Here is a 13,416-nt window from a genome sequence, read left to right as displayed (position 1 = left end):
TCAGAAACGGTCGACCTGAGACTGTACAAGACTACACTTCACTTACCCTCATACATATCATCCTCTGAATTAATATTTCAACGGTAATTCCCGGGGGCGAAGATAAACTGTTCCACCCGTCCTATCAGTTTATCTCTCTCGCACGCAATGTTCACAGCTACACGCCGCCCGCAGTACTATCAGTCATGGAGTAATTAAATAAAAACCTTTAAATTGATATAAATAGTAACTTTAGACGTTATTTATGTTTACTTATAAAAAAAGATTCGTATTTATTCATAAGTGTTCTTTTGGAGGGAGGAGACTCAAAAATTATCAATGTAAATATCCAACCGAGTAACAGATTGGAGAACTATAGGTCTCATTGAATTAAAAAAATTACGAAAAATTGACGTTTCCATCTTTCCTCGACACAAGTTTAAATTTTTGAAAAAATCATTGTAGTCGATTTATTTTTTTTAGGATTTTATTTTCACCTCTTAAACAATTTCCAGAATAAATCTGGAAACTCTCTTTAATAAATAAACTCTGTCTTTAATTTTATATTTAGCCTTACCACCGTAACTATTACTTCGATGAATGAGGATGATAAATATGAATGCAAATTAAGTGTAGTCTTTTACAGTCTCAGGTCGACCATTACCGACATATGTGGTTGATTGAAAGCCAACCACCAAACAACATCGGTATCCACGTTCTAGTATTGAAATACGTATTAAGGTTTTAATAATAAACTGCCTTTATTAGGATTTGAACCTTAGAACTCTCTACTTCGAAATAACTAATTTCTAATGACAAGTTTACCGCTAGATCGACCGGTGTGTGGAATAAAGTATACCGATCACCATGTAAAAGCCACGTTAATAACCGGAATATAAAAGTTTTTGTAACGTTCATAAATACTATTCTAATGGTAAGTATTAAAAATAAATACAAATTCTTTTATTTGTTATCAAAGAGCGGGTATTAACAGCTAAGGTCATTAGCCCGCTGGAAATCGGTAGCATATAAAAAGATGCTATGCCTGACCGGGATTTGGACCTGGGACCTCCACAGGAAACATCGAGAAACATATTTGTTTTGATTTCTCTGAATATTTTTCTTACTTCTTATATTTCTTCATTAATAATATTTTTCTTAGAAAATAAAACAACGAATTTTAAATTATATAAATTAATGAATTTAAACATAATATTTAATTTAATATTTATTAAAATCATGAAATGCCTTTTTGTGGTTTTTTTTTTTATTTAAACTATTATTATATGAATATCGCAACATTTAACCGCACGCTAAAACAATCGGCCAAAAAAAGTAAGGAGTAATGTTTTGTTTTCGTAATTCATTACAAAATTACGACGTAACATAGTGACAGCTGAATTAAAAATATTAACTCTGTAAAAGATATTCAGTAATAAAATGTTTATTAATTTATACATTATTTTATGTTTTATTATACAAAAATAGAAATATATTCTACCTTTCCCAAAATTATATAAAGCAGTTCTTATTATTTATTATATTTTTGCACCGATCAGAAATATCAAAAGATCATTTTAATGAGATAATTTTTGTAAATTTTTATTTGTTTTTAAAAATAAAATTTTTTGATAAGAATTAATATCTGTCTTTTCAGTTATAATAACTTAAATTTTGTTAACGGTTCTTTCAAAGATGATTTATTTATTTATTTTTAAAGCTCGTTTACAATCGCTTTTAATCGATAGAATTTTGTAATGCATTTACATCGTCGCTAAGTCAGAATTTAAACTCAGGATCTTACAGATAAAAATCAGAAACGCTACTATTTTACCAAGCGCAGTTCTTGTGCAATACAGATCAAAATTCCTTAATTTACAGTTATTAGGCGGCATTTCATTTATACTTCATAAAATACGGAGAACATAATATAGATTATAATATTACGAAATTTTCCACTATAATTTTAAATTTTAATTAATTTTTAACAATAAATTATTAAAAATAATTTAATTAGATTATTAAATTAAATTTATTTATTAAATAATTAAATTATTTTTAATAATAATAATAATAATAAATAATTTATAATTTTAAATTTACTATAATTTTTACATTATATAGATATAATCGGTGAACATAATAGCCGACATTTCTTAATTTTTTGTTTAATAAGATGTTATAAAATCGTATATCTTTTAATTTTAAAGAGATAACGATAAATATAACAATTTAAGTGTATTTAAAATAAATTTAAAAAGAAAAACAATCAAATCCTGAATATTACACTAATGTTGTAATATAGCGTCATTTAGACAATTGTTTTTACTTCCTTGTACGAAGTAAAGAAAGTACTGTGATCGCGAAAAATTCAGTTTTTAGATTGCAACGGAAATATCAATTTTGACCATCCCTGAATCCATCTTGACTAGTTTCGGCGTGACGTCTAATCTTGCATAACTCAAAAACGATTAGCCGTAGGATGTTGACATTTTGGATTTAGGACTGTTTTGATGGTAATTAACTGAACCAAAAGTATCCAAAAAATCCCAAAATCCAAAAAATTTGGATCTTGCAGCAAGAAGCCCTCAACTTCGTAACTGCAGTAATAAGCCCTTATTGAGAGCTTTTCAACGATATATCATAAGTGTTACTTATTTTCATTAGTTCCGGAATTATAACCAAATAAGAGTTTAACCAGTGAAATATTTGGATCTTGCAAGGGGAAGGTACATTGATTTGAATCAGACTTATCTCCTTATTTTTAACTTTTTTTTAAATTTAAATGTATTGATTTATAAATAATAATTATTAACCTCTGTTAGTAAAAAAAAATTACGATAAATAATAATTCAATAAAAGCAATTATAAAAATAAATAAAAAATATCAGTAATGAAAACAAATTTTATGTACTTTTCATTTAAAAAAATGTGTATATGTAATTTAATAGGCGTACAAGGAAGTTATGTGGTGTCCACATTAGATTTTTTATTCATATGTGAAATGTAGAATATTAAAGAAAAAAAAATTAGGATATGACTACTTAAATGAAAGTACTAAAATTCTAAAAAAAAATTGTGAATTATAAAAATTGTAATTCATTTAATGAAAAACGCAACTCTTTTTTACTGGTAATTATAGGAACTGGTAATTATATAAATTATATAGTTATATTTTTAAAAAAAGTGCTTGAATCATGTATTATTTTAATGTATTAATTATATAATAGGCTTGAATTAGTAAATTTAATTTTAACAGGTAAAGTAGAAACAGAAAATCTTTCTTGATTCTACATTACCCGACTTAGACATTGAAGGATCATTTCTGGACGTGACAGGAATATTAGTTATAAAGAAAAATAAATTTTTAAATTTCATCAATCCTTTAAATTTTACCATTTCTTTTTTCAAAATATAAGCTTTAAAAATCCTATAAATAACATCCTTACAATTCTTCTAGTATACCAGTATTTTAAAATATTTCACAAAATAAAACGCTATCTGAATTTTATTACTTTATTTTTAAAACCGCAAAGGTTTGTTGATATTAAAATAAGGTAAAGAAGTAAATATGTGAAACAACAAAACATTATATATACCTACATGGAGAACAGTGACACAGTAAAAACCGGTTCTTCATAGAGCATATACCAGAAAAAATTGTTTATTTTGTTGTGGATGTTCCAATAGCCGTATCAACAAAATAACCAGTCCTGAAATAAATACATAAATTATCAGAAGTCTGTTGAACAGTACGTTATATAAAACATATATATTTATTTTAATAATTACATAATAAAATAAACAATAACAAAGACAACAAAAGATTTCACTAAAAAATAATACCTATTTAATTAAATAATTATTAATACTTACAAATACTTTATTTAGCGCCAACTTCAAAGTGTAAAAATTACAAGAAGGGTAAAAAGGTATCATTTTTTTTTTTATTACCTAGCTCGTATTTTTTAACATTGAAGCCAGCTATTTTTGTTCTATAAATTTTCTTTATTCTTTTAGTTTATTTAAAATGAAAGTACAAAAACACCATCTGTCTGAAATAAGCCGATCACAAAAAAAATCCGGTACAAAACCTGCACCTTTTCAAAAATAACGACGCAAGTACAGAGCTTATATTTTATTTATTTATAAATTAAATTTTATTTTCGTACTTTATTTATAGCTAAAATGCAAAAATATATATTTTCAATTACTTTTCTTTAATTATCACATGAGAAAAATTTTATATCAGAATCACACCAGGGTGTAATATATCAATAAGATATAAAAGTTTAATTAGAAGCAATGATAAAGAGAAAAAATTGTGTGCATGATCGACTCAAGATGGCTAACACTGGGATCTCAGCAACTATATTGGTTTGCTTGGCATTTCTCCTGCCACCACCCCATTCATTTGCCCTAAAGCATAAGACCGAATGTCTGTGCCATAAATGGCTATCGAGCCTTGAAAAAGTTTAGCGCCCAGAGTCCTAAATAGCTTCTAGAGCTTACCTAACAGCGTGAGCGGTGCCTTACACCTCCGACTTATGTGTCCCAATCGCTCATAGTCCGGGAGGCCGTGACAGTTTTCGTGACTGATCTTCGCCCCACTTCGAATTATTTTTTTCTCATTTTACTACTAGTATACATGATCAAAACAACAGTCTGCCATCCGAAAACCCCAACAAGGAAAATTGGGAAACTCGCAAAATTTTGGAAAATTTGACTTATTTCGCCCTTGATAAAACTTTGTATACATTTTGTCTAGATCATATACGAAGATATTTTGACAGTCTGCCAATCATTGTGTACAACATAAGCAGTCTGCCACCCCTTTGAATACGAAAAAATTAAGCAAAATATAAACTTATTCCGCACCACTTGTAATTTTGATATTTTGTATTTGAATATATTTGAAAGCGTATGATAACAGTCTGCCAAGATTTTTGTACAACAAAACCCGTCTGCCAAGCCGATAAAGGTGTGATGCAGCAGCAGCGTTTCAGCATACATGAGTAGCGGCGATTCACCTTTAACTGACAGACTGCTTTTGTTGTATTGGATTTTTGGCAGACTGGCATATTAGTTTTTCACATTCATTGAATAATTGTTTATAATAATTTGACCCATAGCATTATGAGTGTACGTAGATTGAACGAGTGTACGTACATTGAAATAACTTGAGTCGTTGAACTCGATTTAAAATTTCCGTTGCTCTATCTTGTATTTGATAGTAATGAATTAACTATGTTTGAAGAAGCATAGCATTATTATGAATTATATCTAGGATTTTTTTAATAATAAGACATTAAACTTTATTAATATTACAATTTATTTATAAAAACATTTCTGAAATGGAATTAAAAAACAGATGAAGTATCTGTGTCATATTCTGACGTTTCTTCACAGATGTCTTGTTCTTCTTCTTCTTCTTCCAGATTACTTTCATTATCATCTTCATCCTCGTCATCTGAAGATTTAGTAAGCTCTTGACTCATTGGAACTAAACAGTAAAATATAATTATCAATTTTAACATGAAAAATGAAAAAAGGATATGAATTGATATTGTATGCACAGTAGTTTTCTCACCTTCAGGTTCGTCCAACTCATTCTGAATGCTTACTTCGCTGACTGTTTGAGGAACTTCATCTCCTTCAAACCATTTGAAAATGTACTTATTGTCAACTTCATCCCAACCATATTCAACTGGAGAGAACTGTATAGGTACTGATAAATGAGAGTGCCTCCAAAGATGTGAAATGTACCCTGTTCTTTTCAAATGCTGTTCTAATTCTGACTGACAAGGTGGCAGCGTTGATCCATCAATGTTCTTGATAACAGTTGGAAACTGTTCTTTATTATCAAATTTGTAAGTCTTATTGAATGCGGCTACACGAGCCTCATTCACATCCTGAATTTTTTTGAAACCGTAAATCTCACAAGTATATTCTTGTTGTTTTTGTTTTTGTCTTCAGTCATTTGACTGGTTTGATGCAGCTATCCAAGATTCCCTATTTAGTGCTAGTCGTTTCATTTCAGTATACCCTCTACATCCTACATCCCCAACAATTTGTTTTACATACTCCAAACGTGGCCTGCCTACACAATTTTTCCCTTCTACCTGTCCTTCCAATATTAAAGCGACTATTCCAGGATGCCTTAGTATGTGGCCTATAAGTCTGTCTCTTCTTTAAACTATATTTTTCCAAATGCTTCTTTCTTCATCTATTTGCCGCAATACCTCTTCATTTGTCACTTTATCCACCCATCTGATTTTTAACATTCTCCTATAGCACCACATTTCAAAAGCTTCTAACCTTTTCTTCTCAGATACTCCGATTGTCCAAGTTTCACTTCCATATAAAGCGACACTCCAAACATACACTTTCAAAAATCTTTTCCTGACATTTAAATTAATTTTTGATGTAAACAACTTATATTTCTTACTGAAGGCTCGTTTAGCTTGTGCTATTCGGCATTTTATATCGCTCGTGCTTCGTCCATCTTTAGTAATTCTACTTCCCAAATAACAAAATTCTTCTACCTCCATAATCTTTTCTCCTCCTATTTTCACATTCAGTGGTCCATCTTTGTTATTTCTACTACATTTCATTACTTTTGTTTTGTTCTTGTTTATTTTCATGCGATAGTTCTTGCGTAGGACTTCATCTATGCCGTTCATTGTTTCTTCTAAATCCTTTTTATTCTCGGCTAGAATTACTATATCATCAGCAAATCGTAGCATCTTTATCTTTTCACCTTGTACTGTTACTCCGAATCTAAATTGTTCTTTAACATCATTAACTGCTAGTTCCATGTAAAGATTAAAAAGTAACGGCGATAGGGAACATCCTTGTCGGACTCCCTTTCTTATTAGGGCTTCTTTCTTATGTTCTTCAATTGCTACTGTTGCTGTTTGGTTCCTGTACATGTTAGCAATTGTTCTTCTATCTCTGTATTTGAACCCTAATTTTTTTTAAATGCTGAACATTTTATTCCAGTCTACGTTATCGAATGCCTTTTCTAGGTCTATAAACGCCAAGTATGTTGGTTTGTTTTTCTTTAATCTTCCTTCTACTATTAATCTGAGGCCTAAAATTGCTTCCCTTGTCCCTATACTTTTCCTGAAACCAAATTGGTCTTCTCCTAACACTTCCTCCACTCTCCTCTCAATTCTTCTGTATAGAATTCTAGTTAAGATTTTTGATGCATGACTAGTTAAACTAATTGTTCTGTATTCTTCACATTTATCTGCCCCTGATTTCTTTGGTATCATTACTATAACACTTTTTTTGAAGTCTGACGGAAATTCCCCTTTTTCATAAATATTACACACCAGTTTGTATAATCTATCAATCGCCTCCTCCCCTGCACTGCGCAGTAATTCTACAGGTATTCCGTCTATTCCAGGAGCCTTTCTGCCATTTAAATCTTTTAATGCTCTCTTAAATTCAGATCTCAGTATTGTTTCTCCCATTTCATCCTCCTCAACTTCCTCTTCCTCCTCTATAAAACCATTTTCTAATTCATTTCCTCCGTATAACTCTTCAATATATTCCACCCATCTATCGACTTTACCTTTCGTATTATATATAGGTGTACCATCTTTGTTTAACACATTATTAGATTTTAATTTATGTACCCCAAAATTTTCCTTAACTTTCCTGTATGCTCCGTCTATTTTACCAATGTTCATTTCTCTTTCCACTTCTGAACACTTTTCTTTAATCCACTCTTCTTTCGCCAGTTTGCACTTCCTGTTTATAGCATTTCTTAATTGCCGATAGTTCCTTTTACTTTCTTCATCACTAGCATTCTTATATTTTCTACGTTCATCCATCAGCTGCAATATATCGTCTGAAACCCAAGGTTTTCTACCAGTTCTCTTTATTCCGCCTAAGTTTGCTTCTGCTGATTTAAGAATTTCCTTTTTAACATTCTCCCATTCTTCTTCTACATTTTCTATCTTATCTTTATTAGTCAGACCTCTTGCGATGTCCTCCTCAAAAATCTTCTTTACCTCCTCTTCCTCAAGCTTCTCTAAATTCCACCGATTCATCTGACAACTTTTCTTCAGGTTTTTAAACCCCAATCTACATTTCATTATCACTAAATTATGGTCGCTATCAATGTCTGCTCCAGGGTAAGTTTTGCAGTCAACGAGTTGATTTCTAAATCTTTGCTTAACCATGATATAATCTATCTGATACCTTGCAGTATCGCCTGGCTTTTTCCAAGTGTATATTCTTCTATTATGATTTTTAAATTGGGTGTTGGCAATTACTAAATTATACTTCGTGCAAAACTCTATAAGTCGGTCCCCTCTTTCATTCCTTTTGCCCAGCCCGTATTCACCCACTATATTTCCTTCCTTGCCTTTTCCAATGCTTGCATTCCAATCTCCAACTATTATTAAATTTTCATCTCCTTTTACGTGTTTATATTCTTGTATAATTTCAAAATTATCTTCAAAAACGTTGTTTAGATCACTAATTTTGATGAAAGCATCAATATATTTTTCTGATTTCTCTAAGATTGTAAGCGGTCTTTTCTTGCCTTTGCGGTAAAATGCAGGGTTAAAATCGCAACCAGTGAATGCGTGAAATGCTGGCAGTGCTTTGCTCAACTTCTCTCCTAGTTTATTGTATAATTTGGTTACATTGATGAACCTTTGATGATTTCCAACTCCTAAATGCATCCATATTTGTAATTTGTTTTTGAGATACTCCATATTGCCCAATAAAATTATTAAAATATCGGTATCGGAACATCGAATAACTACATTAGAATCATAGTCTATTGCACATAAATTATGGACAATTTTTGTGTCTGCTTCTTCATGCAATGAACAAGTCACTTGTCATATATTTACTAAAATGGGTAGGCGCACCCCATAAACTGCTAAAAATATATATGACATCCATAAACTGAAAAAAATTTACTTAAAATATGATAAACATTTACTTCGTCTAGACAGCAATTCGCTGCCACGCCTAGGTCGCTGAATGCCAGCAAGTACCTGTTCATATTAAAGCGCTTGGAGCCTTAGTTGGCTGTTGGTCAGCCATATATATCTCTAGGTCAGCTACTCATAGCAATGCGGTGGGAGTCTTTCCCTTAAGTAAACTACTGATGTCGGTTGAACAAAGCAACCGCATCAAGGAACTCCCACACGGTCCGACAGTGCGACTGTCGTCACATTGACTCGCCGCTTGTGAGTGGCCAGTTTTACAGTCATACCTCTGCAGTCATACCAAAATACTCTTTTTTGTATTGGTTTCTTTTTTTAAGTGTTATTTATCAGTTATTTGTATAAGTTATATTTTAATAATACAGTTTGATAATAATGATAAAGTGGGTCTGTCGGAAATTTATTTTTTAAGTTATAATTCAATATTAGCGAGAAAAATACATATATACAGCGATACCCTTTTTTTTAACCTCCTGGACCACCGTTATGTATTGCTTCAGAGATGAGATGAATGAAAATTTTGTAGCGAGTGAAAATGCCATGCCTGACCGGGATTCAAACTCGGGACCTCCCGGGTTCGAATCCACAGCAATACCTTCTCTTTTCCTGTTTAGCCTCCGGTAACTACCGTTTAGATAATTCTTCAGAGGATGATATGTATGAGTGTAAATGAAGTGTAGCCTTGTACGGTCTCAGGTCGACCATTCCTGAGATAAGTGGTTAATTGAAACCCAACCACCAAAGAACACCGGTATCCAGGATCTAGTATTCAAATCCGTGTAAAAATAACTGGCTTTACTAAGACTTGAACGCTGTAACTCTCGACTTTCCAAATCAGCTGATTTGGGAAGACGCGTTAACCACTAAACCAACCCGATGGGTCCACAGCAATACCCTGAAAGACATCCACTTCACCGAAAATTAATGGAAAATCAACAAAGTATTGGGTCATTTCAGAAAAACGACTTGCCAGAACATGGTTGTTACTGAAAATATCGGGATCGACATTCTGGCCCTTTTTTGAAGCATCTTCTTCAGCTTCCGTAAGGGAAGGAACGCAGTTGCTACCCGTATCTTGTGGCTCAATAGCAAAGGTTTTGCCGAAGCACAGTGCCAAGTATATAAAGCTGCGGTACTTCACACTACGATGCCTAACGATGAAAGAGAAGGCTTGAATTCAGCAGCTGGATTGCAGAACAGGTTATAAATTATCCTAACTTTTTGTCTAATATTATTTGGTGTGATGAAAAAGGTTTCTCAAATAATGGATTGGACAATCGAAAAAAAAATCCATTATTGGTCAAAAGATAATCCATTAATTGTCAGAGAAGGACAGTGAAAAGAGACTTTTAATAAACTCCTGATGTGCCATTTCAATCATCGAATTTTGGCCGTGTATTTCTACGAGGTTAACTTACGGGATCTCGATACATTTAATTGTTGAAAGATGCTCTACTGCTACCTATCAGTACCTTGTCTTTAGATTTGGAAAACAAATGTATTTCCAAAAAGATGGAGCATCAGCACACAACTATGGCGAGGTAAAGGAGTTTTTAAATACGCGTTTCCAAAACAGGTGGATTGCTAACCGAGGAACAATTGCTTGACCGGCTAGAAGTCCAGGTCTTTTCCCGTTAGATTATCTTTTGTAACTACACGTGAAGCCCCAGTTGAACACATCGTTGTATGCTTCAATGAAGAAATAACAGCTAAGGCAGTTGAACTTTTGTACTATATCCATCACAACAGAATTTCGAAAGCTTTTAATGACGTTTTCAGTGAGCTAAAGCCTTCATTTTTACTAATGGTGGCAATTTTGAAAATCTGTTACAATTGACACTACATTTCCACTGTAATTCTTCCTTCCTAATAAATAAAACTTAAACTATTAAAACTGTTCAAGGTAAAAAATGTTCGATCTTACAATTACATTATTTTTCACTTCACTTAATTTTCGAACTTTGAAAATATTATTTGACAAGCAGGTACTAGTACATTAGCTTTCCATTTAAAAGAATATAGATGCCCACCATATTTGATTTAGGATTGTCACCCGTAACTCCGTAACGGCTGTGTTTATAGGAAAATACCCAAGAATAAAGATTTCTTAAAATACTATTTTTTATCCAAAAATGCAATAAAAATATGATGTTTTTATTTGAAATCATAAAGCTGCCAAAATTTTGGAAAAAAGACGAAGGAAAAAAAAGCGTAAGACAATGTTTTTAATATAGGGAAAAATTTAGAGAAGGTTCCCTATTTAAAGCTTCTCATCAAACTTATAGTTTCTCAGATCCCAGTGATTTATATATATATATATATATATATATATACTAGCTGTACCCGCCACGCTTCGCTGTGGCACATTGTGGTTGCATGGATAAGAAATGAGAAACAAAACAAAGCATACGTTTCATAGAAGTTTAATTTTGCAATACTTGTGGATATACAATATTTTTTTGTTTTTCCACTGTCTGCGTATATATAAAGGCTATCTGGTTTGCCGACTCGGGAACACGCACATACAGTTGTCCATGTGAGAAGCAATCCGCATCTAAATCTAAACCACACAATTCTAAAGATTGACCTTGAGCTTTATCGATTGTGATTGCAAATGCCAATCGAATTGGGAATTGCAATCTTTTAAATTGAAATGGTGTATCGGTCGGGATCATGGGTATTCGAGGAATGAGGACATCTTCACCTTTGAAAGGCTCCGTTAAAATCGTTGCTTCCACTACGTTATTCATCAATTTCTTAACTGCAAGTCGCGTGCCGTTGCAGAGTTTTGGCCGATTAATATTCCGTAACAGGATAATTGGCACACCTATTTTCAATTTTAATATGTGTGGTGGCATCCCTGGCCGATCAAGTGAGTTTAAAAATTCCGTTGGATAATTAACTACTTCATCTGCTTCCACAACGGTGTCTATCGACGTATATGTAATTTCCTCACTTTGAATGCCGGATTGAATAACATTATTAAGTCGATTGACATCTTTCATCTTTGCGGCAAGGATAGCTCGTTCACTGAGCCGATCGTGATTTGAATATCAGGAAATACTTTTTCGATCGGTTCTTCTTTCGATGTTACTAAATTACAAAAATTATCAGGAAATGATATTCGTCTAGACGTCTCATCGACTGGTAGTTGTCCGTTTCCAATGTCCAGTAACTGTCGTGAGAATATCTCAGCTGATGGATCGTTCTGCAATTGGACACGCATATTCGTAGTCGACTGCAATGTACGTACGTGTCGCCAGTGTTGAATATTTCAGGTAAGCATTTATTTCGTCTGCCGGTGTCGATCGAGAAATTACAGGCAATGTTTGCCTAAAATCTCCTGCGAGCAATATCAAAGCATTCCCGAACGGTTGAACGTTTCCACGCAAATTTCGCAACGATCGATCAAGAGCTTTAAGCGATTTTTTATGTGCCATCGTGCATTCATCCCAAACAATGAGTATACATTTTTGTAATACTTTTTCCATACAGAATGCTTTGGAAATATTGCACGTGGGAATCTCGATGATTTGCATGTTAATGGCAACTTCAGAGCTGAATGGGCAGTCCTTCCACCTGGTAACAATGTCGCAGCTATTCCAGACGAAGCAAGAGCTAAGGCTATGTCATTTTTTAATCGAACCGTTGCTAGAATCAATCTAATGAGGAATGTTTTCCCAGTTTCTCCTGGCCCATCCAAGAATAAGGTCCCCCCAACTCCGTCATTTATAATTTGCATTATGCGATCATAAATGCCTTTCTGTTCACGCGTTAATTTGGAATGTTTGATTGGACATATGACTGAAGATCACCGATGTTCTAACTCTGTTCACGGCGTAAATCCACATCAAATGAAGGAATCGCAGCTCGGGTGGGTGCTGGCATTCCCAATTGATTAAGAATTTTATTGCATTAGGAATAAAATTCTTATCTTCTTACTTGTCTTCAATATTTATCAATGCTTCGTTGTAAATGCCTTCTGTAAATTCATACAAAAGTGAATATTTAACCTAACAAAGGATTTTTTGGTCATTATGTAGGGATATTATTTTCTGTGTATTTGGTTAATTCGACTTTTTTTGTTTGCATAGTCTTAAGTCTATCTGGGCTATAAGAAGGTCGGGTGTTTTAATTTATTTACTGTAATCATCCTTCTTGGTGGAATTTCTTTTTGTTTTGGTGTTTTTTTTTTTTTTAATAAAATACAGATGTTTTAGCTATTAAATATAATTCAAAGAAATTTGTTACTTAATCAGTTGCGATTTTATTTACATTGGTAACGGCCATACGGGCTCTTTGTGATTGGTCGTTGTGTTTGACAGCGGCCATCTTGCATTGATCTGATTGGTTTTCCTTTGTTTATATTTCCAAATTAAAAATGTACAAATTAAAAATAAATAGATAGATTTATTAAAAATAGATGAAAACAATCTTTGATGCGGGTTATATATCGTGCTAAAAT

The 13,416-nt window shown here is 32.6% G+C and overlaps 1 protein-coding gene and 1 long non-coding RNA gene across 5 annotated transcripts in view; one reads left to right on the top strand and one right to left on the bottom strand.

The window, feature by feature from the left end:
- Positions 1–13,416, bottom strand: part of LOC142326544 (uncharacterized) — a 227,598-nt gene that overhangs the window by 96,189 nt on the left and 117,993 nt on the right. For all 3 annotated transcript variants that reach the window (XR_012756801.1, XR_012756800.1, XR_012756799.1), the window contains exon 2: positions 3,583–3,692. This is a non-coding gene — a long non-coding RNA (uncharacterized LOC142326544). The remainder of the gene's footprint in view (positions 1–3,582; positions 3,693–13,416) is intronic.
- The window catches only part of LOC142326543 (lipase member H-A-like), a 96,444-nt gene that overhangs the window by 41,759 nt on the left and 41,269 nt on the right, over positions 1–13,416 (top strand). The window lies entirely within an intron of this gene.

This window comes from Lycorma delicatula, chromosome 6 (assembly GCF_047948215.1).
Source record: "Lycorma delicatula isolate Av1 chromosome 6, ASM4794821v1, whole genome shotgun sequence".
Lineage (NCBI taxonomy): Eukaryota > Metazoa > Arthropoda > Insecta > Hemiptera > Fulgoridae > Lycorma > Lycorma delicatula.
The sequence above is the reverse complement of the archived record's forward strand: the minus strand, read 5'-3'. Positions and strand labels throughout refer to the sequence as shown.